Raw genomic sequence first — 16,726 nt, 5'->3', positions numbered from 1 at the left:
GTCATGTTAATCATTATCACAGCAATGTCAATGTCTTTGCTTCCTTTAATATGCCCTTACCTACAACATAAACTTTAAAGGCCAGCCAAAATGTAGTTATCCGCAGCACAGAGACCAGGTTGAGGTCGAGTGTTCAGTGATTGCTTCACACTGCTCATTCCTGGAAGAGACATCTAATTAAAATTCTGGTTTAGATCTCCAAGTTCCAGTATGTCAGGTACCTTGCTTACAGTCCTGTACCAGAACTAGTGGGGAGTTGTCTGATAAGGATCTGAGTTGAATGCAAGGGTGCCTAATCTAGGATATCAGGTCCATAGACACCAGTCGGTAGTCTATTCTTCAGTTTGCATTTTGCACTGTAGGTTAATAATTATATCGTACTGTGGTTGGATGCTGTGGTAACTAGAGATCCAAAAAGTCACTTTGTTAGACCTTGCATCTTTTGGCGTGTTTCCCCTGGCTTTTTGCTTTCTGACCTCCCGGTTGTGACTCTGTTTTTGCTGGTTTTATGTCTATGTGCACTTTCTCCCTTCTGTTCAGTGTTAAAGTGCAAGTGCTACTTTTGTAAACTGTGTTACATATTGGTGTTTCCATGATTGGCATATTTTGTTTACTAGTATGTCCGCAGTAAAGTGTACTAAGAGTGCCAGGGCCTGTATATCAAAAGCTGCTAGTGGGTCAGCTGCACTGATTGTGCCACCCACCGAAGCCGCCCTGACCTGCTGCTAAAGTGTCTGTGCGCTGTTTTCAACTGCCATGTCGACATGGCAAGTGCACGCACTTGCCAGGCCCTAATCTTCCCTTTTCATACATGTATGTCACCCCCTAAGGTAGGCTCAAGGTACCCCTGTGAGCAGGGTGCTGTGTATGTTAAAGGTCGGACATGTACTGATGTGTATGACATGTCCTGGTGGTGGATTACAGTGTATTTAGTTTGTCCCCTACGAGACCCAGCAGTCAAAGTGGTTGTTGTCTCCATTTTCTTAGATCTCCCTGGATTTGGGAGTAGAGAGCTGAGTAGTTTCGGTCAACAGTCTACGTTGTACTTGGTGTCAGGGTGATTCCGAGGTAAGTGATTGAGGTGCGAGAAGCCAATCCCCCGTACGTCAATGTTCCGCTAGTGGCCCTGCGAGCATTGTGGTCCAAAGAAAGGATCATGGACTTACCCACATTCATTTTGAAGCCTGATATCTTCCCAAAAACCTCCATTTCTTTCAGGAAGGCTGACACGGACTGTTTGGGGTTATCCAGGGCCGCCAAGATATCATCTGCGTAAAGGCTTATGGCTTGCGGTACGCCCCCGAATGTGATGCCAGTTATATACGGGTTGTCCCTGATTCTTTGTTCAAGCGGCTCTATGTATAGCGCAAACAGTAAAGGCGAGAGGGGGCACCCCTGCCTAGTGCCCAGTCTGATGTCAAACGGTTGTGAACCGATGTGGTTGAATCGGACAGATGCCCGGGGCGCATCATAGCAGCTGGAAACCCTGGCTCTGAAGGGATCACCTATACTGAATCGTATGAGCGTCTTGTCCAGGAAGCCCCAGTCCACTCTGTCAAACGCTTTTTCAGCGTCGACAGAGAGGAGCACTGCATCAGAGTCATTGTAGTTGTCTTTGTCTATGACATGTAGAAGTCGTTTGGTGTTGTCGCTGCATTGCCTATTTGGGATAAATCCCGATTGGTCTGGCTCTATTATGCCAGGTAAGCATGGTCCTAATCTAGTTGCTAAGATCCCCGTAAAGAGTTTGAGATCGAGATTGAGAAGATATATGGGCCTGGAGATTGGCGCATTGAATAACAGCTTTACCCGGCTTCTGCAGTACTAGGACATCGGCCCCAAGAATGTCTGGGTGTGGAGCCCGGCCCTTGGAAGGTATTAAATAACGTATTCAAGAGGGGCACCAGGTAGGGGACAAAATGCTTCATAGAAGCTGGCTGTGAAGCCGTCCGGCCCCGGCGCTTTCAGGGGCTTTAGGTGTAAAATCACTGCTATCACTTCCTCTGTCCTGATAGGTCCATCTAATGAAGTTGCACCGGCTTCATTGAGCGCTGTTACCGCCGCCTCGTTCAAATAATCTGCCTCGCCTTTATCTAGTGAGAGATCTGCGCTGTATAACTCGGCATAGAAGGCCCGAAAGGCTTCCACAATTTTAACGTCCTCTTGGAGCTCCCGCCCTTTGTTGTCCTGGATAGTGGTGATCTTAGACCTCTGAACCCGCGCCCTTAGTTTGCTTGCGTGGGGTCAGGCTCTTTAGGGCCGCCGCTGTTGATCCTGAGCCCCCAGATAATCTGAAGATCGGGCGCCCAAAGTGCTTCCTCTCTGCTCACTCCAGCTACAGGCGCCGCTCCCCTCCAGTACACTGGATGATGGTGTTCCGCGGGTGAACTTCAGGGGCAGCACCCGGACCTCAGGTCCTGAGGTGTAGGCCCCTCTGCCCCTGTCTCAATTTTTGCGGCCCTCCTCCCGCTCGCTGTCGCAGGGGCAGCGATCGGGTACTCGCTGCTCCACGAGGTCTCTACAGCTGTGATCAAGCAGCTCTCAGGTGCGGGCAACCCTACGCTGGCTGGCTCCCCAGACTCCACAAGTTCAGAGGCTCCTTCTCTGACCCCACTCTCGAGTGCACCGGCGCTCTCCCAGTCAGGGTTCAAATTCGTGATGTCTGGAGTTGAACCTTTCAAGATCGCCACCGCCGCTCCCGACCTTTAAAAGCACCAGCAGACCAGGTGACAGGTATGTGCTTGTCTGCCCGCTAACCCTGTGTGCTGATGGGGGAGTTTGAAGTAGAATGTGGCCGGCGAGGGGAGCACGGAACGGGGAGCCACTGGAATCAGCATCCTCTTAGGTCGCCATCTTGACCACACCCCTAAAAACACATCTTTTAGTAAAGATTTTTATGTTCTTTGTTTGAACATACCACTTATAGAAAAGTAGGTATTTTCTTGCTTAGCTTAGTGCCTCTGCTATGTTAGTGGATTGACTGTCTGTCTTGGAGTGACAGTTGCTGGGGATGTGCATTCTCTTCAGACAGCTACTGGGGAGTCAAGGTGTGTCCCGCTGTTCCTGGATGAGTCTGGGCTGGGCTGAATAGACCTGGGCTGCATTTAAAGAGGTGGGAAGAGATTCCCTTGCACCTCAGTGGGTCTGGTCTGCTTTAGACAATGCCATCTCCGCCTCCTGCTGGGAACCTGGGCCAGAGAGGACCAAACTGGTTTGGACTTAGGCAGATACTCTCTGCCTGAGAGAGCAAAGGAATTTCGAGTACAAATACTGGGGCCCAGACTTTAGAACTCACTGGAATCAAGGAGCCTGCCAGGAAGAAGAGCTGGAAGAGCTGCCAGGAGGAGTACTGCCTCTTTGCAGTGTTGTTGCTTTGTTGGGTTGGCCTTCAGTTGCTGCCTCTGCCTTGGGCAGTGAAAGGACCGGACTGAACTCTCTTTACTTGTGTTGAGTATCTCCAAGGGCTTGAAGTAGAGCTTACCTTCTGTTCTGAAGTCTCAGTGACTGCAAAGACTTCACCGACCTTGGGGTACCGCTTCTGCACCAGTTGACACAAAGAAGGGAAAAGTAAACAACTCCATTGATGGCTCGGTGTCCTTAAGGCACTACGGGAGAATCACTGTTCTCCCCTTCTGTCTCCTCTTCTTCCCCCTCCTCCTCAGGCTGAGTATCTCCAGTAAGCATGGGTAAATTTTGCGGATCTCGCGTTCGCGGATTTTGCGGATTTGCGAACTCGCAATCCGCAAAATCCGCGAATTCTCGTGAATTTGCGGATTTTTTTTTTTATGTGCGCACGGGTTTCTGCAAGTTCGCGAGGGTTTTGTACAATTTCGCAAATTGCGAAATTGTACAAAATGCGTGCGAACTTGCAGCAACCCGTGCGAACACGAAGAGAAAGAAGCTCCTGGTCACAGGAACAGCACGGGGATTGCGCTCATGAAAGTCAAGGATGCAAAGGCCTCTACCCAGCATCACAGCTGATTTTCCACGGTAGATTTGGGAAGGGGCACACCTGTCCAGCCTCGAAGACGCTCATGATTGTTTTTGGGCTAATGAATGAGTCACTGAATTTGAGCATTAACTAGTTCGAGCGACCATGATTTGCGGATTTTGTGGTGGGGGGGGTGCTTCCATGCGAGTTCACATGCCTCTTGTATGTATAAAAGGTCAGAGAAAGATCGGTTCAGCAGATGAAGAAAAAGAAGCTCCTGGTCACAGGAACAGCACGGGTATTGCGCTCGTGAAAGTCAAGGATGCAAAGGCCTCTATCCAGCATCACAGCTGATTTTCCGCGGTACATTTGGGAAGAGGCACATGATTGTTTTTGGGCTAATGAATGAGTCACTGATTTTGAGCATTAACTAGTTCGAGCGACCATGTGTGTGTTACTATGCAATCGCCCTGAAGGGCGCAGGGCCCAGGGTCCCTTGAGTGACCTGTAAGGCTGTGCTGCCCTGTAACTATTTTACAATGGCGCCAGCAAGCTGCTAGCGCCGTTGTAAAATAGTTACAAAGTTAGCTTGCACAGGAAGCACCTGCTTCGTTTTATCTAGTGGTTCCTGTGCAAGCTAACTTTGTAACTATTTTACAACGGCGCTGGCAGCTTGCTGGTGCCATTGTAAAATAGTTAAATGAGTGTGGGTTCAACTTTTGAACCCGTTCCGTTCGCGGATTTTTTCTTGCGGATTTTGCGGGAAATCCGCAAAATTCCCGGATTGCGTATTTCCCGAAAATCCGCAAAATCCGCGAGCGTAACTGATTTCACGCTCATGCTTAATCTCCAGTGACTTGGTCATCCTCATCTAACTGGACTACAGGGACAGGGATATATTGTCATCTTCAGTGGGAGAGCCTCAGCATTCCCTGTGGGGTTTGCTTTAGAGGTCTTTAGAGTCTCAGACTGGTCTAAGAGCTCTCTAAGGTGGTCTGTAGTAGGGGTAGGCCCTGTCCTAAGACCTCTTAAGGCACAAAGCTGCCTTAGTTCCTTAAAGGAGAATATAGCAAATTTGGATGGTGCCCTTGGAGGGTCACTCTCAACAGACATTCCCAGTAGAACCCTCTGCTCCAGACATTGCTCTAGTGTGGGTGGATATGTTGCAATCTACCTACACTGGTGTTTACCTACTAAACCTATCTAGTAGTTGTAGTCAGGGTGTGCTACTCCCTATCCTCTACAACAACTAAGTTTAGTAGAACTTAAGTATACTAGTCTTGTTTTATATGTACCTAGCAGGTACCTGTATGATCTTTCAAATGATACTCTCAAAGATTGAAATGGTAAAACAAACAGCAAGCTCAGATCCCAATCCGCTGCTCACCAATGTGAGAAGTTGGCCTGGTATGTGATGCTCACTAGTTCTAGTGATCACCTTGTACCATGCCAAGCAACCCGTATGATGATTGGTTGTAAGTCAACCTTATAGACCAGCTATCCTAGTGGTAGCGTGGGCAAAGCAGTCTTAGGCTAAACTCTGAAAGGCATGTGAAGCAAGCTGTTTTACCATATACAACCCCCTTGAATACCAATGAAAGGACACCACACAGATATATATTGAAAATATATATATATTTATTAACTACAAAAATCCCCTATACTCTTTATGAGCACAGAAGCACAAGCGTTAAAACAAAACACAGTTAAAATACACAAAAGTTGCACAATATGGATGAGCCCTAGGGGCCACCTAAACCATATACTAAGAAAGTGGTATAAGAGATACCAATCGAAAAGGAAATAGACCTAGGGCCTTGGGAATCGCTGGAGCTGATCGGGGCTAGCAGTGACTAAGTCGGGAAAGGCCCGCGGGACTCGGGTGCAGTGTTTAAAGTGCACGCATTCACCAATGCATTGTCTATGGTGCGTAAAAGTTACAAATTTAGTGTTTTAGGAACCTTCCGAGTGACCTAGAGGAGTGAAACTTTAGACACAGACACTAGAGGTGTGTACCAGTGTAGGAACACTGGCGTTGTTGAGTTACCTCACCCACAGGAAGCGGGTGCACAGGTGCGAAGTAGTGTCGGGTTTCATCACGCAGGTCGATGGTGCTTGGAGCTGAAGATGCTGCAGGCGGCTCGATGTGAAGAGTTCAGGTGGATCCAAGGGTGGATCTGAGGTGGTGAAGACCTGAAAGCAGAGGGGACAATGTTCAAAGTCACTAGCCAGTGACTACCGTGGAACCAGATTGGAAGCAGGCGATGTCGGGTGCAAACAGGCGATGAGGTGTAGCTTCTCTCTGCAGCCACATGGACACGAGGAGGTCGAGGAGGTCGAGGATGTCCAGGCTTTGGTCACAAGCTGTCCCACAAAGGCTCTAGCTGATGGCGGTGTCAGCAACTTGATCAGAGCAAACAGGCCTTGGCTAATGCAAGCCACGCAGGAATCGAAAAAGGCTTATCACTCGGACCAGCAAGGTCAGAGCGGGTGCTCCCTTTTACAGGAGCAAGGGCAAGTCTGGAGCAAACAGACCCGCAGTGTAGATTGTAGGTTTCGTCGCCAAGATGGCCACTGACCATGTGGCAAGTGGCCGGGATGGCGCGTCGAGTGGCACAATGCAAAAGGGCCCCACGCAGATCGTGGAGATGCTGGGGGGCTGATCTTCGGTGCAATGGCTGCTCGGTTGTAGGGATTCTCAATCTCCAAAGCACAGCATCGAGGGTGCCTCGGGTGCTGCGCAGTCAGCTTCTCGGGGTCTTTCAAGAGGTCCGGTCCCACGTCTCTCGGTGCCTCCACGGGTCCCTTCTTTGCAGGGACTGTGGATCGGGCTGTGAGAAGTCTGGGAGTCTGGGTCTTGTCAGGCTCTGGGCTCGGGTTCCGACGGTAGGCGGCGGCAAAGCAGACGTCGAGTTACTGGATGGTGCCTGTGTTCACAGGGTGGCCACTCCTAGGCCACAAGGGAGATGCTCTTCAGTCTTCTGTGCAGCTATGGCACTGCTCCCACTCTTATTCCCAATCTGAGGGGTGGATCACCTGCTAGGTCCCTCCTCTGGGTGGGACCAGGAAGGGGGCAGTTACACCCCCTTTCCTTTGTCCAGCTCCTCACCAGGCCTGGGTCTGGAAAGTCCCAGAACCGGTTTGGACTGGCTTATGCACGGGGACACCTTGTGTGCCCCGGGCATGTCTGATTCTATTCAGCCCTGTCCTACCCAATACACAAAATCCTGTCTGGGGTGGTGCTCGCACCTCCCAAGGCAGGAAACCCTTTGTCCAAGCCTCCCTCGCTGGTAGGACTCCCAGCAGCAGGAGGTCAGACTTGTGTCTGTGGTGGCTGCATCCCTTTTGTGATGCTGAGGCTCTGGTTAACTTTAACCGGGGTTAAGGCTATGTACATGTCGTGTCCCTCTAGAAGGGTGGAATGCTATCCCCGTTGACAGAACTGTCGAGGGGATAGTATTCCAAATCGTATGACACCTTACTCGACATGTTTTGATAAAGCCAAACCAAAGTTAGCATATAACCGGGAGGATTATAATGCACTTAAGAGTATATGGTATGGCAATATCCCGGAACAGCTAAGGGAGTTGTTCCCGACAGCTGCAGACAGGCTCAGCTCATGCTAGAGCACCATCTCACATATTTCCAAGCACTCTGCCTCCAGGATTGATGAGGCCTTCCATAGGAGTGGCTGATAGGAACATATGTGTCCAGTTTAGGTTAGGTATAGATATACTACACCTAAGCAAGAGGTGATTACACCAACTTGCCCCATCTGAGTGATCAGCCAGTTGTGTCAAATATGGAGGCCAGGCCAGGGATGGCACCATACATGCTTCAGCCCCTGGTAGGCCTTGGAAACACCTATGCCCTGGGTACCTAGGGTACACTGTTACAGGGGCCAGTAAGGTGAACCAGTTCCAATTCGTAATGCACCTAGAGTGCATGGGCAATAATTTAGAGAGAGAACAGCAGGCTGTGGGTCTGATTAGCAGGCCCACAGCCACATTAAGTCATAAACCAGTGAAGCAAAAAGCAAAAATTTGGGGTGACCATAGGATAGCAGACCCTACTCTCCTACAGTAACCACCTCCCAGACAGGCTTTAGTGTATTGGGGCTGGGTTGGTGCCTTCATAGAATGCTTTTCTGTCAGTGCTGGGGGCACACTTGGTGTCCTTGTGCATACCCCAGTTCAAACCAGTTGCAGGGGCACTCAGCCCCTGCTCTGGCGTGAAACTGGACAAAGTGAAAGGGGTGTAACCACCCACCTCCCTGGAACCTCCCATAGGTGAGTCCCTAGAGTATGTTCAACCCCCTAACTTAGTTATAAATATGGGATCCCAGTCCTTAGGACTTCAGATTACACCTGGACGAAACTCTGTAACATATATCCTGGAACTTCGACATTCTACATCGACTAGAAGACAGAAGAATCTCCCTTGGGGTCAAGGAGCCACTCCCCTGTTCAAACAGGCACCAAAGAAGCATCTTGCCTGTCTGCATTTCCAAGGCTCCCACTGGAACCCGATGGATTTGGGACTCAGGACACAGATTTCCAGACTTCTCCAGGCCAACACAAGATCCCAGCAAAGCTGAGACCCTCTGCCCTCACGAGTGACGTGGGACCGGAACTCTTGGACACGTCATATTTGCAAGTGCATCGACTTCCCGGGCTTCCAGAAGCTGCGCGTTGGGCTGCTTGTAGTCCACGCCTGAGCACCATTTGCACCAAAGATTGTGGGTCTACACTCCACGAGTGTTCCACGAGCCTGCTTCTAGCATTTCCGCTCGAGGGCCCTTCGCGATCCCTAGTCTGTCGACTGGTGGGTCCCCACGAATGTAACTCTCCTGTTTCTTTGGCTTCCCTGGTTGCACCAGACATGCCCTGACTCCCCTTCAAAGGGTGAGTCCCTCAGACCTTGCTGGTCTTCACCAAAGCCAATCTTTGCTTTCTGCGTGGGTTGTTGTTGCCAAGGCTTGTTGGGTCTGATCCGGAAACCGACAACGCAGCACTCGACATCCTTAGTGGGACAGCTCAAATCCAGTTACTGGTCATCCTCGACACCTCCTGGTCCTCGTGGCTGAACAGTAAAGCTTCACCTTCTTCACCTTAAATCACCCGACATCGGTAAGCATCTGTTCATCACCTTCCTGGTCACTGGCTAGTGACCCAAACAATGTCCCCTCTGCTTTCAGGTTCTTCAGATCTCCGATCCACCCTTGGATCCACCCGGACACTTTCCACTTGTCCGCCTTCAGCATTCTTCAGCAGCTTGCCATTGAAATCGACGATGAAACCTGACACGAAAAGTCGCCTATGCACCCAGCTTCCCTGGGTGAGGTAACTCGAGTACTCCGGTGCTCCCATAGGTGTTGACTCTAGAACCTCCTAGTTCTAAAGGGGTTTGCTCCAAGTCCTCTTCTAAGTGTCCTTAATCTGTAATTTTATAATCGCGACTTTCCGTCCTAGAATTTATTGGTGATTTGCGGCTGTGTTTAGACATGGCGCACGTCCCCCGTGGGTCCCCTGTGTCACTACCTTGGGTGGTTCATAGTGGCCCCTGCGATTCTAAAGGCGCTAGGCCTTGTATCTATGTCAGTCGTGGTTCTTATACCACCTTCTAAGTATATGCTTTGGTACGCCCCTAGGGCTCAATGTATATTGTGCTAATTTACTGTGTACAAAATAAGTTTACTGAATGTACTTTTACCTCTACCCTCATAAAGAGACTAGGGTGATGTGTTTAGAAAAAATACATATATTTTATATATATACCTGGTGTGGTCCTCCTTTCATTTGGTCATTCATGAGATTATAGACTGGTAAAACAAGCTGCTTTACATTCCTTCAAGACTTAGCCTGAAGGCTGCTCTCCACAGCTACCATTAGGATAGATTTCTAAATAGGCTGTCTTTAAACCTACCATCAATAAGGGTTGTTTGGACTGGTGCAAGGTGCCCACTAGAATAGTGGACAGCATATACAAATTAGGGACCCCAAACACCACCAGGCATGCTGTAATAAGGAGCTTCAACAGCGAACTTACTGTGCTATAGAAAGCGTGCCTGTGTCTGACTGTGTCAGGAACTTAAATAGATGGTGAACTGGAGCACAGCGAAGCCTGATGAAACAACAATCAACAGCACTTCCAAGTTGTCTATTGCAGCTTATCGTCGTCGTTGTATTCAAGGTGCGCTTCCCTTGTGATTACTGCATGCAGGGTAGTTGGCCTCCTAGGAGGCGGGCGCAAGGTTTTATTTTCTTAGCTTGCCCGTCTCTGGCAGACTTCCGTGGGACAAGTCGACTATGAGGTAGGAGGCGGGTTTTAGTTTTCATTTTGGAGTCGACACATGTATCGCGTCCCAGCCACACTCTCAACATTCACCTATCCAGCCCTTCGCATGTTTGCGCAGGGGGACACACTTAACTGCCCCTCGCAGGTTTGTGAACATTATGATTCATCTGCTCATTTGTTGGAGGCTCAGGGGGCGCACTACAAGTCATGCCGAGGGTCATGCTGGGGTCTAGTTCCTGAAATTCGTGCCTATGAGCATGTAAGAAAATAATTTAGCGTATTCGACCATCATTCATTCGCATTCTGTCCCGCCTGGTTATGACCCTGAACATTTGAAATCGCAGTACATATATTATGAAACATCAGAGGCCTCCTGGAAAAATCGAGTTGTATTCTGTGCATAAGCAGGAGTCATCTTAATACAACAGCAAATGGTGAATAATTATGCATGGGGCATTGTTTCATTTTTCTTTTTTCGTTTTGTTTTCAACGAAAGGGTGCATTTAAACATTTGTGTCTGACGCACTACCGAAGTATTTTCATCATTTATATTTTGAATTGAGATTGTGAGGGTTCTGCACCATCAGGTTTAAGGTCATCATTTATTGATAATTTAGGCAGCAATCACTGTATTTTGGGCTTTCTTACAATTGTGAATATCACTTTTCCTTTGTATTGTGCTTGGTCTCATTTTCATGTAGTAAACATGGTGAATGGATATAGCATAACTGAAGAGAGTCACGTATTTCTTAAATTCCTTGGCTCAGCCTGCAGTCACATGTTTCTGGATTAATTCCACTGCATGTTTAAAACGATTGTTTCCACCTGTGTTGTTTATGGCGAGTTTGCTGACTATCACTTTGTTTGGAGGATAACTTTGTTTGTATTAGGGATGGTATCATGGGCGGCTAAATTGCAGACATTGTCCTGAATATGCTGATTTCCACACTGGCTCTTCTCTCTACACATATCGTAAGTCGAGCATTTGCTTATGTTTGGCTTACTTTTAGTTTTTATGGATGCTTTTACTCAGGCCACCACTCAGCAAGAGAGCATTGATTTGCAGAGTAGCTTGCCGTCACTTTTTGCACCCCTCACCGCCGTTAGTGCAGTTTACTTCAATTCTATGGCAGGACAGGAGGCTCAGATTATGCTTTCTCTATTTCTTTACTACCAACAGCAGCCAATAGGAACATAGTAAAGAAAAAAGCAGACTACAAATCCCATGAGCCCTTAGGCAACCATAGAGACTACATACTATATAAGCAACCATAGAGAACAACACTTTCTCTTTCTTTGCTGCTTCGCAGCCAGTTAAGTCCTTTTCTGAATTTACTTCCTACAATTTGCATGTTTGAATTTTGCATTGTGCTTTGTCCAATGTTATTGTGCGCCGCTTTTCAGCTGCATGCTTAGCGTCTTACCGCTTCGTCGTGTGTTTTGCTGCTTCAAGCGTTCTTTCGCTTTGGCGCATTGTGGTCTTTTTGAATTGTGGTTCCGGAGAGCGCGTGTTGCCTCTCTTACAATACGGGCGCGTTGTGCCTGTGTTTTCGTTCTCAGTGGAGCGGGACCGGGGCTCTGAGGCTCGCGCGCTGGTGTTGCGCGTTGCTCCTCTTCCGGAGTAGCAGGCGAGGCTTCGCGCATGCGCGTTGCCTTTGTTTACGCTCCTTCTCTCACACGGAGCCCGGACACGCTTAGAGGCGGCGTTTGTTGTTGTGCCTCAGCCCACTGCCTGCCGGAGAGTCCCTCACGACGCCCTTTACCTAATGACAGAGTTAAGGGCTGGATAATTAATAGAGGCGTTGCCTAGGGTGGCTGTTTCTGCAAGCCTGTCCCTCCACTCTCAATTTAGTTGATATTTGGTCGAGTTTCTAGCTCTGCCTATTTGGCTTGCTTGGGGCTGTCACTCCCCCTGACAGGGTCCCTTGGTATACACCTGGACCTTTACTTGTTGTTTTGGTGGGCTTATTTGTATCTATATATATTTATATATATATTTCCTCAGTGGTGTGCACTTCCTTTTTTCCTGACACCATGGCTGAATATGAGGAAACTGAAGAATGTTATTACGATGAGGAGCCTGAAGAGTCATTAGAATACGACTTGGTCGATGCCCTTGACCAGGGGGTCCAGCATTCGGTCAATACAGTGCTAGTCCGCGCTATTGGACCTCTGAAGCACCATTTGACCGATTACGCTCAGCAACAGGGCTGGATTCCGTCCTCTTCTACCAAGTACTCCTCTAAGTCACCAAAGAATCCCCATAAGTCTGACTTTATAAAATTGGCTAAGTCCTTGTCTGCACCTACTGTCTCTAAAAAATCCCACCCCCCTCCCCCGGACACGGAGGACACCTCCTCCTCTTCTTCTGGTCTTCCTGGTCCCCCCCCAGCTAAAAAGTCTCGCAAAGAGCATTTTGTTGGCGCTTCCTCCCATCCACCTGTCCTGACGTTTGAGCCAACGGATATAATCCATCCCAATTCCAAGACTTGGTTCCCTGCTCCGGAAGTTGCTGATTACATCCAGGCACACATCCGTGAACCATTCGATCAAGAGGTGCGGTCTCGGTTACGCTCCGAGTGACCTCGCCCGGAGTTAGCGGATAACTTGGCTGACACTCCGGAGGTCGATCCATCTATTTTGACATATCTCAAAAAATTCACTAAGGATCCCAAAAAAGGGATTGATCGTTCTTGGCGCCTGTGTCAGGATAAGTTGCTTGATCTTCTTGGCCCCCTGACAAAGATCCTGGATCTGGGTTATCAAGCTCAGGGATCGGCATCTGGCATCGATCCAGATGAGCTCATTGGTTGGGCCCAACGGGCTATCTGTCTCCTGGGGAACGCGAACTGTGCCCTTTCCACCGAACGTAGACGTTCCATCCTGTTGAAAATGGATCCCCGCTTGTCTGAACTTGCCACTTCTGAGTCGGGTCCCCTGGCTCAAGGTCTCCTGTTTGGTCAACCATTTTTAAAGGAGTTGACAACGTTCGTGGCGACCTTTAGCGGCCTTGACAAGGCGCAGTCTTCCTTGCGCAGGGCGTTCCGCCCGGTTTTTGCCAGGGCCGGACGTTCTGGGGGATGTTCGTTCGGCCGAGGTTCTGGTCAGCAGCGTGGCCAGCAGTCCCACCAGGGTGGAGGCGGTCACCGTCAACAACAACAGTCTTCATACTCAGGTTCCAAGACGACCTTCTACCCCTCCCGTAAAGGTCATGGTCAAGGCGACAAAGGAGGCTACTGTGGAAACCAGGGAGGTCGCCAAGATTTCTCCTCTACAGGTGAGCCTGATTCCTTACGACAGTGTTGTTCTGGGGGGCAGGGTGCAATTTTTTCTAGAGAATTGGCGCACGATCTCCAACGATGCATGGATATTGCAGACAGTTCAGGGGTTCCACATCAAATTTTATCACCCTCCCCTTCAGGGTCCCGTCCCTTCTCCCCTTGTTTTTTCCCAACGAGATCGAGAGGTGATCTCCGAGGAAATCGATTCTCTTCTGCTCAAAGGGGCCATTGTGCGGACGTCCCTACATCCACAGGGTTTGTCAGCAATGTGTTCCTGGTGGAAAAGAAAGGGGGAGGTTCTCGCCTTGTGCTCAATCTCAAGGAGTTCAACAACGGGGTGGTTTATCGCCACTTCAAGATGGAGGGCATCCATCTTCTCAGGGATCTTCTTCGCGAGGGCGACTGGATGGTTCGCCTGGATTTGAAGGACGCTTACTTGTCCGTTCCAATCTTTCCGCCTCATCGCCGCTTTCTTCAGTTCCACTGGTCGGGGGAGTGGTTCGAGTACACGGTTCTCCCGTTCGGCCTATCGTCCGCTCCATGGTGCTTCACGAAGCTCCTGAGACCAGTTATGGAATCGCTGCGAGCACGCGGGGTGCGGCTGATCGTCTATCTTGTCGACATTCTTTTGATGGCTCAGTGCCCGCTGCAACTACGTTCCCATTTATCGTGGACTATCGATCTGCTCCAGTCTCTCGGATTTCCAGTGAATCCTCAAAAGTCTCAATTACATCCCACTCAATCGATAGAGTTTCTGGGTTTCCTTGTGGACTCGATATCGTGCCAGCTTCTCTTGCCTGCCCAGAAGGTCAGGTCTATCAAGAGGGAATTGAAGTTACTGTTGTCCGCATCGAACGTATCTTTGCGGTTGATCGCTCGGATTGTCGGAATATTGGCCTCTTCCATTCAGGCGATCTTCCCAGGTCCCTTACATTATCGGGCCCTGCAACGTCTCAAGATCCGACACTTGCAGAAGGGTCTTCGGTATTCAGACCTTGTTCCTCTGTCGCAGGACGCGAAGTCAGAGATGCTGTGGTGGCTCCATCACATGGAAGCTTGGAACGGGAAGGCCCTGTTCGGCTCGACTCCAGATTTGGTGTTGGAATCGGATGCGAGTCTGTGGGGCTGGGGAGCCCGTTGCGGAGACATGGCGACGGGCGGCCGTTGGTCTCAGGACGAACTAGCCCTTCACATCAACTGCCTAGAGCTTCTGGCGGGGTCGTTTGCGATCCGCAGCCTTGCACCTCAGGCCTCCAGCTGTTGCATTTTGCTCCGCATGGACAACATCTCAGCGGTGAGGTATGTGAACAAACTGGGGGGAACACGGTCCAAACTGTTAGCAGAGATTGCGAAGGATTTCTGGCATTTCTGCCTTCAGAGGAAGATCACTCTTATTGCAGAGTATCTCCCAGGTCGCCAGAATCAAGTGGCCGACTGGAACTCTCGCCATCTGCTGGACTTCAGTGACTGGCGGCTTCACCCCCGTGTCTTTCGGAATCTGTCTCGCCTTTGGGGTCGACCTTGGATAGATCTCTTCGCCTCTCGCCTCAATGCTCAACTGCCCAAGTTTTACAGCTGGCGTCCGGATCCGGAGGCTCTTGCCACGGATGCCTTTGTCCAGACTTGGCCTCCTCAGCTTTGCTATGCTTTTCCCCCGTTCGCAATGATCCCGCGAGTCTTGGCCAGAACGAAACAGTTTCAATCGGAGATCATTCTGATAGCTCCTCTTTGGAGGGCTCAAGCGTGGTTTCCAGACCTTCTGGAAATGAGTTGCTCGACTCCGTTCCTGCTTCCAACGAAGTGGAACCTGCTGTTGGATCCTCTGCTCCGTCCACATCCTCTAATTCTGTCGGGCCAGCTCCGTCTAGTGGCGTGGCGTCTTTCGGGGAACGCTGGAAAGTCCCTGGCTTATCTGGAGACGCTGAGGGATTTATCAATGAAGCTTGGGCCCCCAACACGCGCAAGCGTTATGCGTCGGCTTGGCGACGATGGTGTAATTGGCGTTCTGAACGAGACCTGGATCCCGCTTCAGCAGATGTCTCTTTAGTTGTTAATTTTCTTGCTTCCATCGCTTCTTCTGGTTCTGCTTACAGGACTGTCAATTCTTTTTGCTCCGCTCTCTCTGCGGGCCATGATTTTGTCGACAGGAAACCTATTGGAGAACATCATCTAATCTCTAAATTGCTTCGTGGTGTTCGGATGGCTAAGCCGCCATGTTCGAAGTATGTGGCTCTTTGGGATGTCTCCATTGTCTTACGTTTTCTGGAAGCTTGGCCTCCCAACGCTTCTCTGTCTCGTAAGCAATTATCTGCAAAATTGACCATGCTCTTATGCTTGGTATCTTGTAAGCGTATCTCGGATGTACGCGCGTTGGATCTCGAGGGCCATTCTTTTTCCCCGGAAGGTGTTACCTTTACGGTTTCTAGACGTACAAAGACTAATCTGTCTACTGTCACTTATCCGGCTTTTCCTCAGAACCCACAGTTATGTGTGGTCCGGTGCATAAAGGATTATGAGGTGAGTACTGCTCCTTTTCGTCAGGATTTGTCTGGACAGTTGTTGATTGCTTTGCAAAAGACTTTTAAGCCTGTGGCGCCAGCTACTCTTGCTCGTTGGGTGCGATGGCTTATGTCTGAGGCTGGAATTGATGTCTCCATTTTTGGAGCTCATTTCGCGAGAGGTGCCATGGCCTCTAAGGCTTTCCATGTTGGTGTGAGTTTGCAGGACATTGTGAAGACGGCTGATTGGTCTTCTGATACTGTGTTTAAAACGTATTATTTCAAACCCATTGTGGATATTGCCTCTGTTGTGGTGGACAAGCTTTGAACAAGCATAATCTGAGCCTCCTGTCCTGCCATAGAATTAAAAATTTGCAAACATTCGTGACAAGAATTTTCAATTCTATTAAGGACACGGAGGCCAGGATTATCCCACCCATTTGTATTCTACTGCATTGTTTATGTTGCATCTTTGCTGTGCCATGATCTGCAATGTTTCTTGCATTGATTTTTTTCCCCACCCTATGTGATGCAACCTTCCAGGGTTTTGGAGTTGTGTATTACAGCTCTGTTTTTTCTTTCAGGTTCGGACCAGAAATGAATCTCGTCATGGTCTTTCCAGCAGTGTTTCCACCATTTGGATCTTGGTTCTGCTGTGTTTCCTGATACGGCCTCTTCGCTCTTGGATGGTTACGTGTTTCCTGTTGGCCCTTTTTGCA

At 49.4% G+C, this 16,726-nt stretch overlaps 1 pseudogene; it reads left to right on the top strand.

The window, feature by feature from the left end:
- Positions 1-13,120: 13,120 nt before the first annotated feature.
- On the top strand, positions 13,121-16,335 carry LOC147689051 (uncharacterized; annotated as a pseudogene).
- The last annotated feature ends 391 nt before the right edge of the window (positions 16,336-16,726 follow it).

Source organism: Lissotriton vulgaris, chromosome 10 (genome assembly GCF_964263255.1).
Source record: "Lissotriton vulgaris chromosome 10, aLisVul1.2, whole genome shotgun sequence".
NCBI lineage: Eukaryota > Metazoa > Chordata > Amphibia > Caudata > Salamandridae > Lissotriton > Lissotriton vulgaris.
The sequence above is the reverse complement of the archived record's forward strand: the minus strand, read 5'-3'. Positions and strand labels throughout refer to the sequence as shown.